This window comes from Lynx rufus, unplaced genomic scaffold (genome assembly GCF_022079265.1).
Source record: "Lynx rufus isolate CCGP_SWC_20201006 ecotype Redwood Valley unplaced genomic scaffold, mLynRuf1.p SCAF_4, whole genome shotgun sequence".
Classification (NCBI taxonomy): Eukaryota; Metazoa; Chordata; class Mammalia; order Carnivora; family Felidae; genus Lynx; species Lynx rufus.
In genome coordinates this window covers 68,372,838-68,400,418 of record NW_025814856.1, presented here as the reverse complement: position 1 = coordinate 68,400,418, position 27,581 = coordinate 68,372,838, and positions in this window count along the sequence as shown.

Sequence of the window (27,581 nt, the reverse complement as noted above, 5' to 3'; positions counted from 1 at the left end):
TTTGTTCCAGCCTGGGTCATTGAGGGATCTTTCAGGTTGGTGTCTCTGTCTTTTAGAAATGCCCCTGCCTCCATCCTTATTTTTGGGTGGATGGAAACATCCCTACTTTTTGGTTCATCTTGCATTTCTCCACTCCTGCATTTCTGTCTCAGACGTTTTTCCAAATTCCCCTGTTACTTTTTTCAGAGAATGGCATTTAGAAACCAAGACTTGGGCACTAGGGGTGCTCATTGGTCCTGGGGTCTCACTGCTTATAAGCCCTCTCAGCAGACAGAATTAAGAGACATCTGTATGTATAAAAATCCCTGCATACATTCCTATCTGTATGTATTTATGTATGAGTTGATCTGAATATATATTAGGATAAATGAGCTCACACTGATATTTCGAAAGCTAAACCAGCACCACAGGATTCATTCAATTCTTCTTTGCTTGTTCGTCAGTAACTTCTTGCTCTGACAGTGAGGAACCTGGGTCCTTTTATCTGTAATTCATTTATGTACTTGTTCAACACTGGTGTGTACATAAAATAGTTTCAGAATCGGTAACCACATCCGGGTGAGAAACCCATTTATTGCAGTACAGAGCTAATGAACCATCCCTTTTATTCTTAGCCTTACAGTATCTAGTCAAAACAGCTTTCCAAAGGTACTTAGGTCACCCCCTCTTTCCCTACCCCCTTCAGTGACATTTTAATGCATTTAAGTTTATTACTTGCTGAGTGCATTCTACCTTCAGATCCCCAGTAGTTGATTTACAAAAAAGATACACATAGTAATGGTCACTCTTTGTGGTGCACATTTTTGTAAGTTTAAAAAAATGCATAAAGTCGCGTATCTAGCATATAGAACAGTATTTTTACCCTAACGATGTTCCTGTATGGTTCCTTCTCTAAATTAGTCCACTCACCCTTAACACCACTGATCTATTTTTCACCCTTGTTAATTAGACTTTCTTTTCATGTCCTACTAATAGACTTATGCCATATGTTGCCTTTGGGGTTCAGCTTTTTCCCACTTAGCCAAATGCAGTCAGTGCTCACCCATGTTCTTGAGTGAGTCAGTAGTTTCTTCCTTTTTCTTTGAATAGTATTCCAATGTAGGGCTATAAGAAAGTTTGTTAATCCATTTACCTACGAAAGATATCTTCACTTTTGGTGATTGTGGATCAAGTAGCTCTAAACATTCATGCGCAGGCTTTTGAAGAAACAAGCTTTCAGTTTACTTGGGCAAATACTTAACAATGACATGGCAAGAGTGTGTTCTAAGTGTAGATTTTGTTTTATAAGAAATTGTCAAAGAGCTCCCATTTTGCTTTCTCATTAGCAATGAATGGGATTTCCTGTTGCTCTCACATAAATACACATTTTATTTTGCTATTGAAATATTAAGAGAACGGGGCACCTGGGTGGCTCAGTCGGTCAAGCGTCCGACTTCAGCTCAGGTCACGATCTCGCGATCTCGCGGTCCCTGAGTTCGAGCCCCGCGTTGGGCTCTGGGCTGATGGCTCAGAGCCTGGAGCCTGCTTCCGATTCTGTGTCTCCCTCTCTCTCTGCTCCTCCCCCGTTCATGCTCTGTCTCTCTCTCTGTCTCAAAAATAAATAAACGTTAAAAAAAATAAAAAAAAGAAATATTAAGAGAACACAAAACAATGTTAGTTGAATCAATATCATATAATTTTTTCATATACTAATAACACTTTAAATCTGTTAAATTTATGTTTTGTCTCCTTCTGAATGCAGTGGACCAATGATGTATCATTGTTAGGTTATTTGAGATGATTTCTCCAAAAAAATGCAATATTAATAGTTTAATGCCACCCTTAATACCACAGAAAATTTACTCATAATGTTTTCAGATTATGATTTTGCTAATCATTTATACTATTTATTGTCTGTGCCCAATATGATTTTATAATACTTTGAGCTTATTGCACGCCTTAATAATTTCAGAAACTGATAAGAGTAAGAAAAGAATTATTATAATCACTTTAAATTCTTTTATCATCTGTCTCCCATTGTCAGTTTCATTGAATTTCATTGCCTGTCACAAAGTAGATGCTCAGAGGTTAAACATATATTCATTTTTAATGAATAAATGAATGGATGATCACTTTTTTGTGCAACATTCTTAAGGACTTAAACCATTTTCATGCAGTATCAATTTCACAATAAATCCTGATCCACAGGACCAAGTAAAAAAAATGGACTGTCTTTTTCTTTGTGATTCACTATTTATACTAACAATGGTTAGATATCAATCTTGCTAAGATAAATGTTTGTGTGCTTTATGTTGTTCTAGTTCTGTGGTTGAAGCTATACCTATTGTAGAAGGAAAAATGGAGATAAAAGTGGCCAGGAAGACATTGATTGAGACAGGAATTGAGCTTGAAGTAATAAAATATATTTAGGAATGAGGGCGATTTAAAGTTATGGAAGAAAATAAGATTACAATTTTTAAATGGTCTTGAATGCTCTATGGAAATAATGAACCAGAATGCAAGAGACATGCTAGTCACCAATGACATGTTGGTGGATAGATAAGGTTTCAGATTTGACCTGTACAATAAAGGATTTATATTAGAATAATTTTATGTTTCGCACTGATATATTTATACTCTGGGATCATACTCCCTTCTTTTAAATCAGCGTGTCTCATTATTATGCATACCATTAAGGCAGAAGTGATTTTTAACACAATTTATACCAAGCCCACATAGGATTACACTTAATTCACATCAGAGACTAATGATGGTGAAGTAGCAATATATTGGGGAATAATTAGCATACTGTGTTATATTAATTTCAGGTGTACAATATAATGATTCAACAATTTTATACATTTCTCAGGGTTCATAAAGGTAAGTATACTCTTAATCCCTGTCACCTCTTTCACCCATCTCTGCACCTGCCTCCCCTCTGGTGACTACCACTTTGTTCTCTATATTTAAGAGTCTGGTTTTTGTTTGTCTCTTTTTGAAATTTGTTCATTTGTTTTGTTTCTTAAATTTCACATATGAGTGAAATCATATGGTATTTATCTTTCTCTGACTGACTTATTGTACTTATCATTATACCCTCTAGATCCCTCCATGTTTTTGCAAATGGCAAGATTTCATTCATTTTTATGGCTGAGTAATATTCCATTATATATATACATATATATACATATATACATATATATGCATATGTATATGTATATATATGTGTTTGTATATATGCATATGTATATGTATATATATGTGTTTGTATTTGTATTTATATTTATATATCTTCTTTATCCTTTCATTCATTTTTATGGCTGAGTAATATTCCATTATATATACATATATATACATATATACATATATATGCATATGTATATATGTGTTTGTATTTATATTTATATTTATATTTATATTTATATATATTCTTTATCCTTTCATTCATTTTTATGGCTGAGTAATATTCCATTATATATATACATATATATACATATATATGTATATATATGTATATGTTTATATTTATATTTATATCTATATTTATATATCTTCTTTATCCTTTCATCTATCAGTGAACACTTGGGTTGCTTTCATATCTTGGCTATTGTAAATAATGCTGCAATAAACACAGTGCATATATCTTTTTGAATTATCATTTTTGTTTTCTTTGGGTAAATACCCAGTGGTGGAACTACGAGATCATATGGTAATCCTATTTTTATTTTTTTATGCTATACATGTTTGAATTAAGAAAAAAATAAAATAAACAACATTACATCACAAGGAGCTAGAAAAAGAAAAAGCTTATCTGAAATTTAGTAGAGGAAGGAAATAAAGAAAAATCAGGAACAGATAAAATAGAGACCAGAATAAATAAAAATATAACATTGAAATTAATGACCAGTTTAAAAAAAAAAACAAACAAAATTGGTAATGCTTTAACTACATTAAGGGAAAAAAAAAAAGAAGATTCAAAAACCAAAATGAGAAATGGAAGAGAAAACAATTAAAATTCTTGAAAATTAAGAAAACATTGACTTACTTCTTCTCACTATTTCTTTACTGATCTAAACTTTGAGCCAGCATAGGATCCCAAGAAAAAGGTTCAAACAAACAAGCAAAAAATAAAAGAACTAGCAGAACTGGAGGACAGGAAGACTGTGAGGAAAGTTTACCTGAACTTCCTTAGCCACTGTGGGACTGCCAAGAGACCCATGTATCACCTCATCAGAGCAATCAGGGTGGTGTCTGCTTTGCTAAACTGAATCTCTACCTTAAAGTGCAGCGTAAGTGGGGGGTTATTAATTTCCTTTCCCCTATAACAAGTTACCTTTGAGCTAAAATTATAAGGCTCACATATTATAGTTGTTTAAATATTTCACAGGAATATTTGCTGCTCTGGGGTTAAGATGCAATACATCAGATTAGTATTTTCAAACAATACTACACTTTGTTGACTGACCACACATTATGATCCAGTGTGGATCATAACAATAAACTAAAAGTGGTGAATCATCAAGAAGCGCCTTCCTCTTCCTCTTCCTCCTCCTCCCTTCTTCCTCCTCCCCCTCCTTCACCCCCCCTTCCTCTTCTGCCCCTCCTCTTCCTCCTCCTCCTCCTCCTTCTTCCTCTTCTGATTATTATGTAATTAGTTGAACAAAGGTATAGAGCACCACCAGACTATCTTCTATAATGTAATTTGTGTACTTATATGTGTGTGCATCTATATATGTATACATATATGTGTATGGAATATGCAATTAGCTAATTAATCTAAATTTAGGTGCCCTTCAAGATACCAGTTAGAGGGTAACAGCGAATATTTTTTAATTTAATGATTCCTCAAAACAGCATCGTATTGAAAGAACACAGTAGCCACAGAGCTTACTTACTTATATTAAAACTGCTTCAAGGATCACACCTATAGCCACTAGTCAGAACACATCTAATGGGAAGATCCAAACAGCTATGGAAACTCCAGTAAAAGCAAAACATAGTAAGTAATATCCAGGGGTGTTTTTTTTTTTCTTAATAACCAATTTCTTAAAAAAAGATGCAATGTGACTTTAATAATTGTGTATAACCTTGCACTATCTCCCAAATAGTTCGCTACTCAATCTCAATCCCATTGCTTCCTTGGTGGGGTGGGGAGTGCATTTCACTGTTGTGGTTAGGGCTCTGTTAGCTGTTTAACCACCAAAATCCAGAACACTTGATACAATGGAAGTTGTTGTTTTGTTTTTGTTTTTTCTTATGAAATTATAAAACCAAAATTTCAGAGCAGTGAAAAGCTTTTCTTTAAGTGATACAAAAAAGATACAGACCTCTTTATCATATGGCTCATGAGGTCGTGAAGTAATCCTACATCAGCATAGACGAGAGAAAGAACCCAGAGTGAGACAGGTTTACAGGGCAGCTTTGGAAATTGTGCCAAAAGTAACATCAGGTCTAAAATATGTAGTCTTGACGTGTGCTTAGAAATTAAATGAAATAGGATGGGTATTTTTTTCCTTATAGTCAATATAATTTTGATAGCAAGTACTTTACTAAAATGTAAAAAGTTAACCTGGCCCAGCCCTGATCACCAGCACAGATAGACCTGCAAAAAGATCCTTGCCGTTCAGAAACCATAAATGGCTCAATTCACACTGGATCAAGCCAGCAAGGGAGAGATACCCCTGAGGACATTATGGTAGATACTTCTCATATACCCGTGGTTTTATCATTTGCCTGAAATTATCATATTGATTTCCCAAGGAATTCTAATAAGGATTCTAATAGGGTTCTGAGTATGTTCTAGAAATACTACCCCAACTCCAAAATGATTAAACTAAAAACACTAAAGTATCCATTTGCTTTATATTTTATCTGCATTTATTATATCTGTGGTAAAGTGAAGTTAAAAAAAAATTACCCTGGATATGGCTCATTTTCTGAAGATAAAGACAGCGTATTAAGATCAAGACCTAGGCTGGGGCTGGGAATTTTGGATTTTCCAATAAAGAGGGCCCAGTAGGTTACTGAAAACGAGTTGAATCTTTTCAAGGGAATCACACATAAGCCTAAGTTGAAAGAGAAGAACCGCAAAGGCAATAATCCCCAGTAAAAGGCGTAATATTTAGAAAAGTGCATGCTGGTGTCTAATGTAGTCTCAACACACTCATTTCTAGAAACATATAGCCTTTGTTTAATGTACGATGCTCAGTTGCAGCCAAATTAGGTGCATAATAACCGATAGGTTAATGGAGATTCGTTCTGATAAATTCTTTCCAGGTAATCAACAAAAGGAGAACCTTGGCTGGTCTTCAAAGCAGTAGAGAAGGATCTGAATAGAACTGCCAGCGCCATTAAGTGTCCTGCATACCCTGAGTCAAGTGCCTTTACTCAGTCAACCTGTATTAATTTGCTGGCCTTGACGCTGATTAGGTAAAATAGTAATCGTTTCAGGGAACAGTTTACCCAGAGGCCTCTACAGCTGTCTCTTCACTTTGGGGTGGGAATGGGGAGGCAGAGTACCCAAGAGAAACAAAGCCTACTTAGGCACAAGGAAACCTGTTTCTTTTTCCAACCAGTCAGAAGAACCCCTGAGTCTGTCCTTGTATATGTGAAAAGGATGTTTGTAACAAGAATGAACAAGTTGACGAGGCTCATGAATATACTGTACCCATATTCTAGTTTGTCATCCACTGTTGTTCAGGGTGCATGAAGGGGAGAATAGACAGCGGTAGAAGTAAGCCTCTTTTAAGCCCTGCAAGGACATCTGGACACCGAGTCTCCATAGCATCCCAAACACGTCCCCAGATAATTCTGATTTAAAATCCAAACTTTAAATTTCCTTTGTATTAGTCTGATCTCAGTAAAGACACCTCCAGGGGGATTGCAGAGCTCTTGTGTCACTCCTCCCTGAGACTTGGCCCTTATAGCACCTTCTGTGATAACAGGACACCTCTGCCAGAAATTCCGATACGAGCCATGCCTGATGTTCATTTGCGGCAGAATATATTGTCCCTGGGCTGGCTCTACCTTGTTTACAGAGATGCCCAGAATGACAGGGCTCCTGAAGCTTGGCTCTTATATCAGACTTTCTTCTCCCCTCCTGACACCCATCGGGTATCCAGTTTGATTGTGCTTGTGTTTGGAGCCCTTCTGAGTTCTAGTTTAGGAAGCTGACTCCTTCCCCTCCCCCCCACCCCCGCAGTGAGGATCTGGGGCTTTCTTCTAAAGGCAAACCATGACCTTGAGCCCTGGTGTACACCCCTACCTTCTCTAAAGAGAGATGGGACTAATGGGGATTAGTGGATTGTTGAGCGCTGTCCTCTGGACCCCCTTTCGTGGGTGCGGGGACTGTGGGCGCTTATTATTTCCATCTGTCCACTATCCTGTATCCTGCCTGCTTGACTGAACAACCCTGGTTGTTTGCACCTGGTCTATTCTCTGTTCCTGAACACTAACCCCTGTTGGAAATAACAAGGGAAAACTAATTTTAGGGCTAATTTGAGGTATAAATATTAAACAGTTGGCTGAACATAAATGATTTGTGAAATTTCATCAGTTTCAAAAATAACAGAAAAACCACAGTGAGAACTAAGAGTGTGTTTTCAGAATGGCGCTGAAAACAGGGGTGAACAAAGAAATGGGGAAGAATCGGGGCACCGGGGTGGGTCAGTCGGTTGGGCGTCTGACTTCAGCTCGGGTCATGATCTCACAGTTTGTGAGCTCGAGCCCCACATCAGGCTCTGTGTTGACAGCTCAGAACCTGGAGCCTGCTTCCGATTCTGTGTCTCCCTCTCTCTCTCTGCTCTTCTCCCATTCACACTCTGTCTCTCCTTCAAAAATAAACACTAAGAAAAAAAAATTAAAACAGAAAAAAAAAAAAAGAAATGGGGAAGAATCCCCTAATCTCTGTTTTTTCCATCACCAGAAATAAATATTCATGCAGACCACCTCCTGAGCTACTAGGTTCTCCCCAAACTCCTTCTGCTATCCTAGGCCATTTCAAGGCAATATCCCCAGATCGGCAGTCTCAAGTGTCCGAATAGCAGTGACTTTTGCAAAATGTTAGCAGAACAGCTGTGTCTAAAACACCTTCTTCGTGGTTAAAACCTGAGCTACTCCTGCAGCAGCAGATCTTCTAGAGATCTTTCTATTCACTCTCACTGTGGTCTATCAATTACAGAAAGAGTCAAGTCAGATGAATACATTGAAGTGTTCAATATACCCTGCCTGACTTCTGCAGGTTCTTGCTTTGGTAGTTTCTTTTCACTGTCACGATGAATCATTCCAAGATGCTTATCTATTTTCCAATAATGTAGATGGAATGAGCGCCTGGAAAGGAATGATGTAGAGATGCTAGTTTGTCTTTCCCACCGAATAATTACTGGCGTGGAACTTAAGAGCGATCCTTGCTTAATTCACCGGAACAGGTAAAGTCGTTACAGACCAGGCGCCGCCTGCCTGGAGGAAGCAGCCCACTTAGCTGCTCAATTACATCTATGAAAGTGGGCATGATCGAAACACGGAGTCTCACAAAAGCAACAGTCTGCTGCATCTCTGTCCTTGACTTGCCTCTAGCCGGGGACGGTCACCGGTTCTTGTTCTCAGAGCTGGCATCCACCGTGGGGAGAGCCAGTCTTCAGTTTCAGGGAGAAATGCTTCCTCCGTCTCTCAGCTCCCGAGCTGAAGGATTGGTTCCCAGGAGATAAGGAACTTGAGTGTCTTTGTGCCCTTATATCTTTATTTGTGAGATGAAAAGATTCATCTTTGCCATTTGCTTTACAAGGGATGACAGATAAATGAAATTTTAATATAGGTACTTTCATATTTTCCCCGTGGGACTAGATAAAGTTCCTGCCAGCGATTCTTCGTCACCTTTTCTTACAGCTAAAAATGAATTTTAAGTACTTCGAAAATGGCTATAAAATTATTAGAACTCCTTAAATAATGCAATATATATGTACTGTGCCTTTATATTCCATTTCCTGAGTAAAATGATTAAATATTCCCAGCACTCTTAGAGTCCTATAACAGAAAATATTATGGAATGGATTTGTAAAGTAATTTTAATATTTATCAGGGAAACCAGTAGTTAGGGCTAGATCCCATTGAAGTACACGGAAGCATACAGCAGGTGCCTAAAGCCTAAGGCCCACTAGTATGGAAGCTCACCATTGGTCTGTTTCATTGGCTGGGCCTCCGTTTCAGCGTCCGGATATCCAGAGTGTGTGGGAAACCCGGAGGCGGTGTATTAAATCGAGAATATGCCGATTTCCAACCTGCTGGGATGAGGAAGTGCAAGTGACCCACGGGGGATCAGGAAGCGGCTCTCTCAGCATCCGATTCCCACTGTGGGGAAGGGAGGACCCCGGACCCGTTTGGACCGAGGGCAGCGTGTCAGTATATTCACGTAAAGGAAGTCACAGGGTTTATTACTTAACAGATCAGAATAAGGAGCAATGGACAGTCCACACCAGGTCACCAGGGAGCAGGAGATAGGCAGCAGGGTAGCGAGCACAGATTAATTGGACAGGGGTTGTGGCCTTGGTCCCTGATTTTTCACAGGCTCCTCTCTTGAGTGGTCATTTTAAAGATGTCCCGGAAAAAACAAGGCAAGAACAGGTGGCAGGAATTCTAGGCTTGGGTCCTTTTGTAAATGTCTAGCCTCTGGGCGTGAGCCGGGTGGTCACACTGTAAAACTCTTAGGCAGCGACTGGAAATGGCTGTTTGTTGGTCACACAGAACCAGGCAGCTTAGGCTGACCCACTACTGGATTGCTAGCATGTAAACAATATCTTTATGAACTCGGATCGGCTCCAGAGCTGCTTTATTCCGTTGTGTGATTCACTTTCCTCCAGCCAAAATACTACCCCTGTCTTTCTCATCTCAAGGAACAGAGCCTTCTCTCCCCAGCTTTTCCAGTAGGAGTGAAATCCTTGATATCACACTGGAAACTCAAAACCAGCCAGTTTCCGAACATGGTAATTATATCGGGGATCTCAAGAGAAACAAAACCAGTGGAATATATAATTATGTTTACATACTTAGATATATAAGCAATTTATTTTAAGGAATTGGCCCATGTGATTCTGGGGACTGGCGTGTCAACAAATACATTTATAATTTAATTGTGCTACTTGCTACCGGGGGAAAAAAAATAACAGGATATTATAAGAAAGATGAACAATGCTGGAGGAATAAGGGGGCATTAGCTTTCATCTGGGCAGGGGCGGGGAGGGGGTGAAAAATGCTTCCCTGAAGAAATACTTCGTGACGTACGAAGGATGAAAACAGGTCAATCTCACTGAGAATGGAAAGAAAACCGTCCCAGGAATAATCTCATATGTGAGCATTCCTAAGGTGAAGAAGAGTTTGGCGTGTTTGAGGCAGGAATAAAGGTTCCGGATTTAAGAGGATAGGGATGCCACCGAATGGTTATTGAATAGAATCGGTGGTATGAAGGGCAAAGGATGAGAATAGAATCCTGCAGGCGTCTGGCGTTAACACCCGTCTGAGTGTTAGTTTGTTTGCTAAATGAAAACCATAAGGTTTGTCTACCTAAATATGATTTAAAAAAAATAGATTTGTAGGGCCTTGAGGAGACAGATTAGCGATCCCAGCTTCAAAAAACAAAACAAAACAAAACAAAACAAAAACCCTTTTCACTATTATTTTTTTCATGTAAGGTATACAAGTGTAGTTATCTGGGAGATACAGGTTAGATTAGACGCAAGAATTTGGGCTCTCAGAAGAGAGGGAGGTCTACACTAGAGACCATCTGCAGGTAGGATGGGTAGTACCATGACAATAATAATTCAGTCACCCAGATGGACGGAGTGACCTGAACTTTCCCCCTGTGGTCTATCACTAGTATGGCAAACTTCGCCACTAGTGTTAGTCACTTCCAATTGAAGACCTCAAGGGGCGCCTGAGTGGCTCAGTCAGTTGAGCTCAGACTGGGAATCAGGTCATGATATCACTGTTCATGGGTTCAAGCCCAGCATCGGGCTCTGCTGACAGCTCAGAGCCTGGGGCCTGTTTCAAATTCTGTGTCTCCCACTCTCTCTGCCCTTCCCCTACTTACGCTCCATCTCCCTCAAAAATAAATAAACATTAAAAAAATAAATTAAATAAAGACCTCAGGACATGATTTTTAAGATCCTAAATTTATTCCAATAGTAGGTCTACTGATTTAATTTTTAAAGCGAGGCTATCCGAGGTTCAAGTAAATGAATTTGAGAAAGTTAAATCAAGCCATTAACTGCCTATGTTTAGATTTAAATACCAAAAAACATTGAAAAAATTGAGTAAAATATTGAGTGCTATATGCCTAAATAGCTGATAGATTCCCTCTCAGTGGGTCCCCTACTTTTCTTAAAGCTCTATCAAATTATACTTGACAAAATAACTTTTTTAAATGATGCTTTTTTATTTTGCAACACTTAAAAAAAAGTTTATTGATTTATTTTTGAGCGCGAGAAAGACGGAGGGGCAGAGAGAGAGGGAGGCAGAGAACCCCAAGCATTCAGTGTGCCTTCAGTGCAGAGCCTGATGCGGGGCTTTAACTCACAAACGGTGACATCATGACCTGGGCTGAGATCAAGAGTTGGACGCTTAACCAACTGAGCCATCCAGGCGCCCCACGACATTTACTTTTTCAAAAACTTTTTAACTGAAGTTTAATATACATACAGAAAATCACATACCGTCACATACTTCAACGTATCAGTACCAGTACCTACTGGTTGGATTTGGTGGATGGATTCGCTGAACAGCTCACTAATGCCACCAGAAGCAGATCAAGAGACAGACTGGTTGAAAGTAGACATCAGCACTCCCAGTTGGACTGTAAGGACTTTCCTAGTAGCACTAGTGAGTAGAATAAATATTACTCTTCTGAGCCGGCTGGGTTATAACTTTCATCTATGGAAAACTCATTAATGCTAAGGAAAAGACCAGAAGGTGAGCCATGTATTTAAAAACCAAAAAACAGGGGCGCCTGGGTGGCTCAGTCGGTTGAGCGTCCGACTTCGGCTCGGGTCACCATCTCACGGTCCGTGAGTTCGAGCCCCGCGTCAGGCTCTGGGCTGATGGCTCAGAGCCTGGAGCCTGCTTCCGAATCTGTGTCTCCTTCTCTCTCTGCCCCTCCCCCATTCATGCTCTGTCTCTCTCTGTCCAAAAATAAATAAAAAATGTTAAAAAAATAAAAAAAAAATTAAAAACCAAAAAACAAAAGTCTTGTGATAACTCTGATGAAATGCAGTGGTGACTATTTACCATGAGAACTATTGATAGTGAATTTTGGGGGGGGAACTATTATAGTCTCATTTATTTTTACCATTCTAATAGTTCTTAAATGAAAAATGGTGCAGTAGTCAAGGCTTTATTGTGGGACATTTTTTTTTTCCTATAAAGGAAAACACATTATTTAATTCTCCCTGGGGTACTTAAAGTTCCAGTGAAGTGCATACCATTTTTATGTTTATAAAGATGTCCCTAGGATGTCCACTGCATTCTGTTTGGCTTTATGTCAATTAAAGAAACTTCAAGCCCCACGCAGATAGGTTTGTCTCACAGTTCTGGAAGTTTGCCACATTGCCTGCTCCTGTAATTGGGTGAAGTTAGACGAGCTAATTCATCTTTCTTAGCCACCATTTCTTCCTCTGTAGAAGGACTAATGTCACCTACATCCAAGGGCCATTGAAAGTATAAAATGCAATATCACAGTGGCAAATATAGACACTTCAAAATTATATTATTAATAAGAGTATAGTCATTATTTTGTATTATTTGGTCTATGTTTTGTACATTTTGGCCTATGTTTTTCACTTTGAGCCAGGTCTAATCCAAGCCCCAATGGGCATGACGAGGCCTGGATTTGTCACTGGCACGAGTTGCCATTGGTTTACTCGTGAACCTGCGGAGTGAAGAGTCACATCTCTAGTGGGGGCGGTGCAGACAAGTGATGGAGAAACAGGTTTCATTCCATTCACTTTGGGATTCCTGTCATCCCCAAGACCAACTCCTCTGGTGTCTTTCTATCATCTGATTGCATAAGGGGAACCCTTAATTCTCCTGACACGGGTCCGAATCAGGATTATATAGCTGATAAGAAGCCATCACAAACCCCGTGATGTCCAACTCTTATCCCCTCTGAATTTAGGAGGGTAGTGTTTACAGCAGCATTGATTTTCTTGTAGCTGTGTGAGGCCAAATGGCCTGCGTTTCTATTTCCACATCTTCCTGTTAACAAACCTGCAGACCACTCAAGTTCATTCAGGTATTCTGCACAACCACACGGATGCAGGTAGTCACTACCATCGCATGCTTCGCTGGCTTAATAGTCACAACTGTGGAGAATGAAATCATTACACATTCATAGAAAACATTAAAACAATTTTGTACAGTATTATTCACATATCTTGGTGCGTAGTCATATCTCGGTCAAGTAGACATTAAGAGTTATTTGAATAGAAGTCTCCTGCTAAAGAATCTGGCTCCTGACTCCAGGGCTATGTGTGATCTTTCCTGTTTGATAATAGCTACTTAAAATGCTTCACCAGGCAGATCTCACGAGAAGACTGTTCTCGGCACACCAGGTTTAGTGCACAGCCAACCTCTGGAGGAGCCACAGTCAAGGACTCAGGGGTGGTCTTTACATAATTACTTTCTAGTTGACCCCTAATTTCTAGATTTCTTTATCTGAGGTTCTGAAGGGCACAGGTTTTCTTTAGGCACTTCTTGTGAGACCTACCTATGGGGCAAGAAGGGGGAACCCAGAATCACTTTTCCTCACTCTGACTCAGTACTAAAGTTTTCTATTCTGAGCCCTTCTTGGAGTCCATTAAATGGCAGGAGCTTTGTGTTTGGGGCTTCCTCAGTAGGGACACACCCCCACCCCTGCTCAGCCAGTGTGTCCCTCCATGAGGGAGAATGAAACACCAGGAACAGGTGCTTCCATGGTGTCAGACTCTTGCTTATTCCATATCAGTGAGTGATTAAAAGCTTAACTCTTTAATTTCTCATTGTTGCTTGGATAGACCACTCCCATGCCTGACAGTTCTGCACCTCTCCCAATTTAGCAGAGATTTTCCTTTCTCTTTTGACAACTTGGCCATTCTAAGGACATATTTTATCAGTATTTTGGACTTGCCCATGTGTAAACCAGTTAGCAAGCAAGATTCTTGGTTTCCTTCTAATCTATCTATATGTATGTATGTATCTATCATATATCCATAATTTATGTTTTTGATGTGTTACTCTTGTTTTTATGTATATTTTAATCGATATTTTTATGCATATAATACAGGATCTTCAAATTTAGTTTCCAAAAGGGGACATCTTTTAGAGTGCAGGGGACACTATTAATAAAATTCTACTGGAATAACTAGTATAACTAGGAATCTCTACATGCATTTGCATTTGTCTCTCTGTTGTATTTCAGGTTAAGTATTGTGCTTGTTCTTTGAAGTAGTCTCCTTTTTGGTGGGGACTAGTGTACGGAAGTAAATTTATAGATACACATGCTATAGCAGACACAGTCCGTATCCTACTGACATACCCCCCGGACCTCCTCCTACAATAGGCTGCATGTAGCAGACTGAAGTTAACACCCGAAACTCTTGCTGATTTGTTTTTCTTTCTGCAGAAGCATACAAGACAGAGAATAAGAGTTCCTGGAAGCAGCCTATGACCAATGAGGACTGGGGAGTTGGATCAGATCATGAAAATGTTACTATTAAATTTGGCTAACCTAAATGAGTCAAAGCTTTATGACAAAGAATGAAATAGACTGAGGTCCCTGACAAAGGAATTTACAGCAGCATTTCTGTTTTGTGGCTTTTCCCCCAAACTTTCACTCTTCAGAAGTAGGTGTTTACTATGTTTGTGACCTTCTCGTGGTTGAACTACCTCGGAACTAAAATGAAATACAATCACCCAGGTTTTATGAGTTTGGAGTGTTTTGTTTTATTTTGTGTTTAATTGAGATGTAATTCACCCACCATCAGATTCACCTTTCTAAGCTGTACCAGCCAGGGGTTTTTAACACACTCACAAGATTATGCAAGCATCACTATTATCTAATTACAGAACATTTTCATCAGCTGATACAGAAGCTCTGCACCTATCTGAAGTCACTCCCCGCTCTCCTCTGACCTCCTAAACCCTGACAGCCACTAACTACCTTCTGCCTCAAGGGACTTGCCTACTGTGGACATTTCATATACGCGAAATTATATAGTGTGGTCTCATTTCTCGGAATTCTTTCACTGTTCGTAACATTTTCAAGGTTGACCCATGATATAACACATGGTCCAATTCATTCTTTTTATGGCTCAGTCACATCCCACTGTATGGATATATGACTTTTGTTTATTCATTCATCAGTTGTTAGACATTTGGGTTCACTCATCGGTTGTTAGACATTTGGATTCCTTCCAATTTTGTGTATTATAAATAACTCTGCAATGAATATTCGTGTACAGGTTTTTGTTACTTTCTTTCAACAATTTTTGTTTGACTCCTTTCTTCTCCTCCCCCTTTTCTCTACCCCCTGGTTGTATTGAGATATAATTGACATATAACAAACATAGAAGCTTAAGACATATAGTGTAATGGTTTGATATATGCATATATTGAAAAATGGGGCACCTGGGTGGCTGAGTTGGCTAAGGGCCAGAGCCCACAGTCTGTGGGTTCGAGCCCCGCGTGGGGCTCTGTGCTGACAGCTCAGAGCTTGGAGTCTGCTTCAGATTCTGTGTCTCCCTCTCTCTCTGCCCCTCCCCCGCTCACACCCTCTCTCTCTCTCTCTCTCTCTCTCTCTCAAAAGTAAGTAAACATTAAACAAATTAAAAAAAGGAAAGAAAAATGACTACCACTATAAGTTAGTTAACATCCGTTAGCGCACATAGTTATCAATGGGCAGACATGTTTTTAATTCTCTTGGATCTATACCTGTGGGAGGAATTATTGGAATCTGTGGGAACTATATATTTACCGTTGTGAGGAACTGTCAACTTGCTTCCCATCGTGGCTGAACTATTTTACATTCCCTTCAGCAATGCATGAGGGTTTCCATTTCTCCACATTCCCCTGTATGTACTCAATTCTTTTCTCTAATTGTGATTGTATTTTTGCCATTTGATATTTACTTATAAGAGCTTTTTATCTCTTACAGGTACTAGACCATTAGATATCACTTTTGCAAATAGTTTCTCCCATTCTTTGGGATGTGTTCTCATGTCCCTGATGGTGCACTTTGACACATAAAAGATTCTAACTTTAATGAAGTCCAATGTGCCTATTTTTTTCTTTCATTTTATGTAATATCTAAGAAGTCATTGCCCATTCTGTGGTCCCCAAAGACTTATATGTATAGTCTATTCTAAAAGTTTTATAGTTTTAACCACTGTGCTTAGGCCTTGGATCGAATTTAATTTTTTTTTAACATTTATCTTTGAGAGAGAGAGAGAGAGAGAGAGAGAGGGAGAGAGAGAGCATGAATGTGGGAGGGGCAGAGAGAGATGGAGACACAGAATCAGAAACAGGCTCCAGGCTCCAAGCTGTCAGCACAGAGCTCGACGCGGGGCTTGAACTCACGAACTGCGAGATCATGACCTGAGCCGTAGTCCAATGCTCAACCAACTGAGCCACTCAGGGCACCCCAGGCCTTTGATTGAATTTGAATTAATTTTCATAAATGGTTAGTGGTATGGTTCCAAGTTCATTCTTTTGCATGTAGATATCCAGTTGTGGCAGGAACATTTATTGAAATGACTATTCTTTCTCCATTGCAAGGTCTTGGGAATTTTGTCAGAAATCATAAAGACACTTCTGGACTCTGTATTCTATTCTCCCGTTTTGTATGTTTGTGCTTATGCCACTGCCATACTGTATTGATTCTTGGAGATTTGTAATGAGGTTTGAAATCTTTGTTCTTTTGTTTCAGGAATGTTCTGGCAACTCTTATTTTTCCACATGGATTTTGGGATCAGTCAGAATTTTGATAGGAATTGCACTGCATCTGGGCAGAGTTACCACCTCAACAATATTAAATCCCCTGATACATGAACATGGGATGTCTTTTCATTCATGTCACATGTCTCTGTTTCCTCTCAACAATATTTTATGGTTTCCAGTGCAAGACCTGTACTTATTTGCTTAAATGCATTCCTGGGTGTTTTATTGTTTTTGTTGCTATTTTACTTCATTATTTTTTAAAGTTTATTTGTTTATTTTGAGAGAGAGAGAGAGAAAGCACGATTCAGAGAGGGGCAGAGAGAGAGGGAGAGAGAAAATCCCAAGCTGGCTCTGCTCTGTCAGTGTGGAGCTGGACACAGGGCTCGAGCCCCTGAACCGTGAGATCATGACCTGAGCCGAAGTTGGACGTTTAACCAACTGAGCCACCCAGGTGCCCCATTTGTTGCCATTTAAAAACAAACACACAAATAAACAAATAAATAAATAATGTTTATTTATTTTTGAGAGAGAGAGAAAACATGAATGGCGGAGGGGCACAGAGAGAGGGAAACACAGACTCTTAAACAGGCTCCAGGCCCTGAGTTGTCAGCACAGAGCCCGACACAGGACTTGAACTCAAGAACAGCGAGATCATGACCTAGGCCGAAGTCAGACACCCAGCCAACTGAGCCACTCAGGCATCTCTGTTGCTATTTTAAATAGAATTGTTTTCTTAGTTTTTTTTTTTTTCCAGATTGTTCATTGCTGGTATATAGAAATACAATTAATTTCTTCATATTGATCAAGTATCTTGAAAGTTTAGGTACTAAGTTATTAGCTCTAATGGTATTTTGCGAGTTTGGAGTTATTCACCTTTTCCTGTTCACTTTATTCTGTCAATAATTTAAATAATCACAGTATCAAGGGATCTTTTTCCTTCTGTCTAATTTTTTGGTGCTCTCCATTTTAGTCTACCTTTGTCCACCACCTTCATTATGTTTTTTCGCTTCTGATCTTTACATTGTGTCTTTTCCTCATGAGCTCTTGAGATCAACCTGAGAGAAAAAATATAAATCTCTTCTGACATTGTTATTAGGACAATAATCCCCACTGACATGTACCATTGGTCCTATCTTCCATCTATCTTGATTCTTTCAAGTTAAGTAACAAGTATAATACTTTTCTGGTCATTAGAACCACTCATCAGTTTTCGTCATCTTAGGCCATCATTGAATAGTTTGAGGTGACATTAGGAAAGGAGGCTGTAATGACTATTTTAAAGTACACTATGTATTCATTTTTTTTTAATGTTTATTTATTTTGAGAGAGAGAGAAAGTGCAAGTTGGAGAGGGGCGGAGAGAGAGGGAGAGAGACAATTGCAAGCAGGCTCTACACTGTCAGCGTGGAGCCCAATGTGGGGCTCAAACCCATGAACTGCGAGATCATGAATCAGCCCCAAACAAGAGTCAGATGCTCAACTGACTAAGCCACCTAGGCACCCCACTACTTATGTAAAACTACGTTTTATTAGGTGTACATAAATCTCTTAGCACCTACAAGCATTGAATTTGTTATTAACTGGAAAACATTGAACACATACGTAAGTATTTTGAAGTCTTAGTTCTAATATAAATATTTTATAATTATTTATTAGCATAATCCCCGTGATGGAAGCCAGTTATTTCTATCTATCTTTGAAAACAAAATGATCTAAAATGGCTTAAAATTTTAAGTAAATAATTACATAATATAGTTTACTTGGCCATGTTTGTTAATAACGTGCTAGTCACATTTTTAATATTGCGATATTGCTTTGAGTAAAATACTCATAATAAATCATCTGAGTAGCACTTTGCATTTTACAAGCATCATCTCATTTCACTTTTACAGTTTTATGTAATAAACATTATACTAATTTTAAATGTAGAAAATACAAGCCTCGGAGGGTTATCATTTTTTTATTTTTTTCATCTTTTCATTTTTTATTTTTTTCATTTTTTTTAAATTACATAGATAATAAGAAGGATAAATCATCTCTTTTTACATTCAGTTTATTTCTCTACCTACCAAACATACCATGCTGGCACAGGAACATCAGTAGAAGAGCAGACTATCGTGGAAAGAAGCAAACTGGGGAGATAAAGAAAGAATGTCATTTACTGACAAGTTAATATATGATAGGATGGCAAACTCATACCTTTGATACATTGCCACAACTAACTTTCACAAATAGCATGTGATATAAATTTAAATTTTTTTTTATTTTTGCAGATAGAATATAAATCACTTGTTCAACTTTTGAGAGTGAAAAAGAACTAGAATGGGAATTAAAAACATTTTTTTAATGTTTATTTATGTTTGAGAAACAGAGAGAGACAGAGTACAAGTGGGGGCGGGGCAGAGAGAGAGGGAGACGCAGAATCCGAAGCAGGCTCCAGGCTCTGAGCTGTCAGCACAGAGCCGGATGCAGGGCTCGAACTCTCCCGATGCAGGACTGTGAGATCATGACCTGAGCTGAAGTCGGATGCTCAAGTGACTATGCCACCCAGGCGCCCCTAGAATGGGAACTTTAAATCACTTCGGCTTGACTTGCAAGTCCTGTTTTATTTTCCTTGTATCAGAAATAGTTATACAGTAATGGGAAATGCTAATTATATTATGGTCTTTTGCTAGAAATGTTTGCACTTTGAGGTTCCCTATTTGATAGACAATAGCATGACTCAAAGATAGAAGTTCTACCTTATCAGTGAAAGTTAAACAATGCATATTTTAATTTCATTATGTTGTCCATGAAAACTTTCTATTTATGTAAGAGATTCATAAAAATCATTGGTCGAGCTTGTATAAATTTATCAACATATATAGTGTGCTATATGCTTTAATATGCAAGCCAACATTTTGGCAGTAATTTTCTTAATCAGTTTTATTGAGGTATAATTTATATGCAGGAAAATATTATTTTTTACTACCACCGTAATCACGACATAGGCCAAATACATCACTGTAAGGTACAGGCCAAATTCATGTAATTAGCTCCGTTCTCCATATTTGGTAGCTGATGATCTCTTGTGATTGACCTGAGAAAGTTTGTTGTCTATTCTGGATACAAATTTGTTATTAGAATGGTGTTTTGCATATATTTTCTCCCAGTCTGTATCTTTTGGTTTCATTTTGTAACAGTGCCTTTTAAAGAGCAGAATATCTCGGGGATCCTGGGTGGTTCCGTTGGTTAAGCATCCAACTTTTTTTTTTTAATTTTTAAAAATCTTTTTTACATTTATTTATCTTTGAGAGACAGAGACAGAGACAGAGCACAAGTGGGGAGGGGCATAGAGAGAAGAGGACACAGAATCCGAAGCAGGCTCCAGGCTCTGAGCTGTCAGCACAGAGCCCCACGAGGGGCTCGAACTCACAAACTGTGAGATCATGACCTGAGGTGAAGTCGGACACTCGACCGACTGAGCCACCCAGACGCCCCTACAATCCAACTCTTAATTTCAGTTCAGGTCATGATACTACTGTTCCTGGATTTGAGCCCCCTGTCAAGCTCTTCTATGACCTTAAGGAGCCTGCTGGGGATTCTGTCTCCCTCTCTTTCTACCCCTCCCTCACTTGCACGTGCTCTCTCTCTCTCTCTCTTTCAAAATAAGTAAATAAAAACTTACAAAAAATACGAAAAAAAATAGTGGAATATCTTAATTTTGATGAAGTCCAGTTTATCAAAAGTTTTATTTCCTGGATAATGCTTTTCGTATTGTAACTAGCCCAAAACAAAAACAAAAACAAACAAACAAAAACCATTTTCTGCTAAGATTTGTCTGGTAATTGTATAATTTTAGGTTTTACACTTAGGTGAATGATTGATTTTTGAGTTAATTTTCTATTGCGTGTGAGCTATGAATCAAAGTTTATATGTTTCATATGGATGTCCAAATGTTCCAACATATTTGTGGACAAGACTGTCTTCTCTCTATCTTGCCTCTATATCTTTGGTAAAAACCAATTAGCCATCTATGAATGCATCTATGTCTGGACTTTTTATTATTTATCATTGATTGAAACAAACATTCCTTTATCAATACTGGCCTTGCAGTCCCCAAATAAATCTTATATGGGCATGATGTTATTATATAATCTAAAATTGGTAAATCGTCCATTTTTCCTTTCAGTTTGATTTGATTTTGATTTATTTATCATGAAGCTCTGTGCATATATATTTAGGACTGTAATATCCTCTTGAAGAATTGATCTTTTTATCATTAAATAGTGTCCTTCTTTATCTCTGATAAATTTTCTTGTTCCGAAGTCTACTCTGAAATAAATACAGCTGCTCTCGCTGTCTTGCTGTTAACATTCCAGGGTGTATCTTTCTTCATTCTTTTAACTTATTTATGTGTTTATGTTTCAAGTAGATTTCTTTTAAGCAATGTTGACTTCATTTATTTTTTTTTTAATTTTTTTTTCAACGTTTATTTATTTTTGGGACAGAGAGAGACAGAGCATGAACGGGGAAGGGGCAGAGAGAGAGGGAGACACAGAATTGGAAACAGGCTCCAGGCTCTGAGCCATCAGCCCAGAGCCTGACGCGGGGCTCGAACTCACGGACCGCGAGATCGTGACCTGGCTGAAGTGGGACGTTTAACCGACTGCGCCACCCAGGCGCCCCAATGTTGACTTCATTTAAAAAAAAAAACATTGGGTAACTTCTGTACTTAAATTAGTAAGTTTAGATTATTTCATTTAATATAATTTTTAAAAATGCATTAGCTAAAATAGTTACCATGATGTTAGCTTTTGTATTTGTAATCTGTGTTCATTTTGGATTGAATAGTTTACTTATGATTCTATTTTTACACGACTAGCTCATTATATATCTCTCTTTATTTTTAACCTCTCAGGGGCACCTGGGTGGCTCTGTTGGTTGGGTGTCCGACTTCGGCTCAGGTCGTGATCTCACAGTTTGTGGGTTTGAGCCCCGCGTCGGACTCTGTGCTGGCAGCTCAGAGCCTGGAGCCTTCTTGGAATTCTGTGTCTCCCTCTCTCTCTGCTCCTCCCTGCTCATGCTCTGTCTCTGTCTCTCAAAAACTAATAAACATCTGGGGTGCCTGGGTGGCTTAGTTGGTTGGGCATCCGACTTCGGCTCAGGTCATGATCTCATGGTTCATGAGTTTGGGCCCGATTCGGGCTCTGTGCTGAGAGCTCAGAGCCTGGACCCTGCTTCAAATTCTGTGTCTCCCTCTCTCTCTCTCTGCCCCGACCCCACTCACGCTCTTTCTCTCTCTCTCTCAAAACTAAATAAACATTAAAAGAAAGGAAAAATAAATAAATAAATAAATAAATAAATAAACATTAAAAAAATTAAGTTTGCAATTGTTACTTTAGGATTTACAATACATGCTTCAATTAATCATAGTTGATTTTTAAGAATATTATGCTTCTTCATATACAGTATAAGAATCTTAACACAGTATAACCCTAATAACTCTATTTGTTCTACTTATCATATATTTCACATTTTTGTACTATAAAACCATACAATTTTGCTACTATTTTTGCTCTAAGTGGTCAATTATATTGAGTGATTTAAAATATGAGAAATATTTTACATGTATCTTTATTTGCACAATGCCCCGTGGGTCTTCATATGTTTGTGTAGACCCCAGGTCCTGTCCGGTACCAGTTTCTGCTTGAAGAACGTCCTCTAACATTTCTTGCGGCGCCAACCTTTTGGTAATATTTTTTTTCAATATTTTTATTCATCGATAAAACAGTTCTCACTTATTTTTAAAGACATTTGACAGTTTTTTTTTTTCTTTTGGCTCCCCACTGTCTTCTGGGATAGATGTTGTTCTGTTCACTTCTCCAAGTCTTAACTCCTCTTCACACGTGGACTGAGGGATGCCATGTTTGTTTGCCAACCTTGTCCCTGTGACCCAGAGCCTTTACTCTTTACTCTTTAGGGGAGAAGGTCCAGACAAGGCTTCATCCCAATTCTACTCTTCAGGTGTCTCACCCTGCCTCTCTCAAATTTGGATTTGTTGATTATCAGAGTGTCACTAATAAACTCAAGTTTAGATTAGAGGAGCACACATTCGGTCTCGCAGTTTCTGTGGGTAAGAAACACACAGGCATGGCCTGTGTTTCCACGTTTCTCAGAGCATGCATTCACCTTTATATGAAGACAAGACGAAGGTAAATTCACTTCTGAGCTCATTCACAAGGTTGTTGGCAGGATTAAATCAGATGGACCGTTGAACTGAGGGGCTCAGTTCCCTGCTGGCAATTGATCAGCAGCTACTCTCAGTCTTTCACCATGTGAGCCTTTCCAGGTTGCTTCTTTAGAGCAAGGCCATGAGCAGAAATCCAGAAAGCCAACAAGCAAGACAGAAGTAACAGTCCTTTATAACGTAGCCTTAGAGTAAAATCTGTCTTAGTCTGTTAGGGCCACCATGACAAAACACCGGGAACTGTGTGGCTTAAACCGTGGCAAGTTATCTCCTCACAGTTCTAGGGGCTGGTGGTCCAAGTTCCGATGCCTGCATGGTGGAGTTGTGGTGAAAGCTCTCTTCCTGGCTTGGAGACAGTTGGTCACCTTCTCAATGTGTCTTCATACGGAAGAAAGAGAGAGAGAGAGAGAGAGAGAGAGAGAAAGAGAGAGAGAGAGAGCTTTCTGGTGTCTCTTCTCATAAGGGTACTAATCTCATCATGTGGGCTCCATGTTTATGACCTCATCAAATCCTAATTTCCTCCAAAATGCCTCGCTTTCAGATACAATCCCATGAATGTTTAAATCCTGAACATATGAATTTTTGGGAGACACAGACCCTCAGTCCAGGACGACATCCCATTACCTTTTCTGTATTTAATTACTGGAAGCAAATCACTAAGTCAGGCCATAAAAAAGAGGGGATGGCATAAGGGAGTGGATACCAGGAGGTGGGGATCACTGAGACCCATTTCAGAAGCAGCCTGCCATAGTCAACTTTTTATCCTTGCAATGATTCCCTAGTCCTCTAAATGCAAACTGCATCAGTCCCTCCTAAAGACCTCATAAGTCCCCTCCTATGACAAGGTCCATAATCTCATTATTTAAATCAAGTTCACATCTTGGAGCTGGTTCATGGAAAAGATACCGCAAAAGGGAGCAACTCTCCTTGTATCTGTTGCTACCAAGGTTACTGTATTTTCATACTAGACCAGGCTGGGTCTTCAGCAATTTACTAAAAATTTTACCAAAGCTCTTACCTTACCTGCTTATAGATATCATCCCTGTCTTCTTTCCAAGAGTTTCCACAGGTGAGCCAGGGCTCACATCTCATTTCTGTTAGGAAGCATCTGTCTGTTTGGGGGGTTTTACGATGTTTAATTGCTGTGAACCTCAACTCTGATAGATTCAGAAAGCCATGGAGTTGTATGCCCTCCTTTTATTTTTTACATAATTTTGAAAGAAAAGACATCTTTGCCAACTCTCTATAACTTTGGTCGAAGCCACAGTTTCTGGCAGCAATTATTAGACCCGATGATCTAGAAGTTTTATTTTTTTTAACGTTTATTTATTTTTGAGACAGAGAGAGACAGCGCATGAACGGGGGAGGGTCAGAGACAGAGGGAGACACAGAATCGGAAGCAGGCTACAAGCTCTGAGCCATCAGCCCAGAGCCCGACGCGGGGCTCGAACTCCCGGACCGCATGATCGTGACCTGAGCTGAAGTCAGATGCTTAACCGACTGAGCCACCCAGGCGTCCCTGATCTAGAAGTTTTAAAACTCAGAGTATACAACAGACTTACCTTCCTAAGTTTATTGTTTTGACTTTAAGGCCCCTTAATGCCCTGAGATAGTTTTCCCAACCTCCTCCCACAAGATTAAACGTTATACTAACACCAGCCTGTGATAGGGAGACACATGGTATTGTCCTGATTCTTCATTTTCCAGGAAAGTGGATGCACTCTGCAGACTTTCTTAATAGGCATCTTTGATTGAAACATAGATCTCTTATGGAAATAAGTATATTAATGCGTAAGTGTCAAACTAGTTAATATATTCTTTTTATTATTCCTGGAAGGATTATGAATGTATCTGGAATACATTTTGAAAATTTCAATTTATGCTTTATTATTGAGTGCCTTTAAAATTATAGGTTGACCTAATTTCTTAAAAGAATGGCTAAACCGATAAGAACTTGCAGCATATTATGGCCAAGGATGTGGAATTGCAATAATAGCAACAACTAAAAGACTCTGCAAAGTATAATTTGAATCCGGAGGTGATGAATGAAACGTTTTAACAAAATAGACAATATGATATGGTAAAGTACACCTTGTAAAGAAATACCAATGTTGACTAAATAAATAATGAATTCATTTTAGTGATGACTAAAAAAATCTCCAAGTGGAATTGGCAATTTTGGTAACTGACATGAATTCTTAATCCATGCTTTTGAAAGAGAAACTTATTAGCTTATACAGTTGTCCTTTGATAAGTAGTTAGCAAAGAAAAAAAATACAAAAAAAATTTTAAACGTGGCCAAGATGAATATCTATTCTGTAACATGACATGGTCTCTACTTATTGACGACTTAGATGTTTGGGAGGTAAACATAGGTAAGTAGACCAGACACCTCTATTTTTCAACCACTGAAACATCTGGGTTTAAATCAGACCCACATGGTCATCTAGATCAAGTTCTGCTGTAGTTCAGTCATTGTTGTCGTTTCTTTTCTGCTCCTATGTGTGCTTCCGGCTGAGGACATACTCTATGGTTTGGTTGAGTAACAGGATTGCTGTTAAAGGTCCTTGCTTACTGCGTATATGCTGAGTCCTGTCATAACAAATGAGAGGCATTGGGCATTTGCACTGAGATGTGTACCGGCTCTAAGTATGGACTACAAAATCTGAGACGTGCCAGAATTATAGTGGCTGTTTGTTTCTGAACCTCATTAATCTCATCAGTAGGTCATTGTGTTTCAAACCAAAGTGATACTCTACAGCAACCCTTTTCCCCAGGAAAGATGTCATGGTCACATGTCACTCTGTGCTTCAGACAACATTGCAGCTCCTATGCAGTGTTGAGGTCCATGAGGTCCTTTTGCACATTGGTTGCTACAGCCAAGGATCTCCATATCGGAATGATTAGTATTTGTCTAGTAACGGGGTTGCCACGCTCCCCTACCAATATTTTATTTGGGAGAGATATCTTAGGTCCTTTATTCATTTACTAAAACATTAAAAATAACTTACGATGGCACCTAGGTGGCTCCATTAGTTGAGAGTCTGACTCTTGATTTCGGCCTAGGTCATGATCTCGGCCTAGGTCATGATCTCATTGTTCGTGGGATCGAGCCCTGCGTTGGGCTCTGTGCTGACAATGCAGAGCCTGCTTGGGATTCTCTCTCTTCCTCTCTCTCTGCCCCTCCCCAGCTGGTGCGCTCTCTCTCTCTCTCTCTCTCTTTCTCTCTTTCTCTCATTCCCCATCTCAAAATAAATAAAAATTTTTAAAAAGCTTAAAAAATAAAAATAACTTAGACATGCTCTGCTATCAAGACATTTCCCTTTTTAGTAAGAAACATACGAAATGCTAAAACTAACTAAGAAAACTAATTTTAAAACCTCCAAGAAATAGAAGTTGACCATTGTGTTATGGAGTTACTCTTAAAATGCTTTTTATAAAATATGTGAAGGGGAAATAGACACCAGCACACTGAGCATTGTGATAGATAGGATAGTTTAGAAAGGAGGAGACTTATGGTTAAAATTCATATACATTTAAAGATAATTACAGGTGTGGGTATATTAAATTCAGTCTTACAATAAGCCTTTAGAAGGAAGATTTGTGCTGTCTCCTCTCTTTACTCTAAATAACATATTCTAGAAACAGTAGAATGACATATTTTTAAAAGAAATCAAATTGGAATAATTAAAGCTTTAAAGTACAAAAACCTATCAATGTATGAATCCTAAATCACTCATAAATGTGAGTTTTATCTTAGTTTAAAGCTCCTGTCTCCACTGGATAGATCTGGCACGTATGCAGTGTAGACAAGAGTAGATTTCACCTGTCACAACTTTGAAGTTTAATATATTGACTCAACAGGTTGGAAACACATGGTCACATCTTCACTTTTCTTTAGAGACTCAGAGTGCAACAATCTGAGCCTACAGTTTCCTTAGGGACAAACTGATGCACTGACAGCAAGAATAACAGCACTTGAGAAGACATCCTTTATTTCCACCATAGCTACAGATTCTATTTTCCTACCTTCTTGAATAATCTTATCACCACCACCCATAACTTCTAGGGAACTTTATTTTGATTTTCTTGGTATACCAATGATTTTATTCAAAAATAATATCCCTATTGTGTAAATGCCTATTTTGGGTGTGACTTTCTGGGGAAAAAATGACATTATACTTTTATTAATTGATTGTTATTTTCGCCAGTGGTCCTCAATTTCAGTGTCCTGAACAATCCACATTGGCAATAATAATATCTAATGAGGTCTGATGTGAGTTCTTCATTTGGGGAGGTAATTGAAAATAACGTTAGTGTAGTTCTGGACGGTGAAACCATCACCTAATAATATATAGATGCACGCTGAAAGGAAATACTGCTGTCTCTGTGAGAGAGTGCATACTGAGCAAATCTGC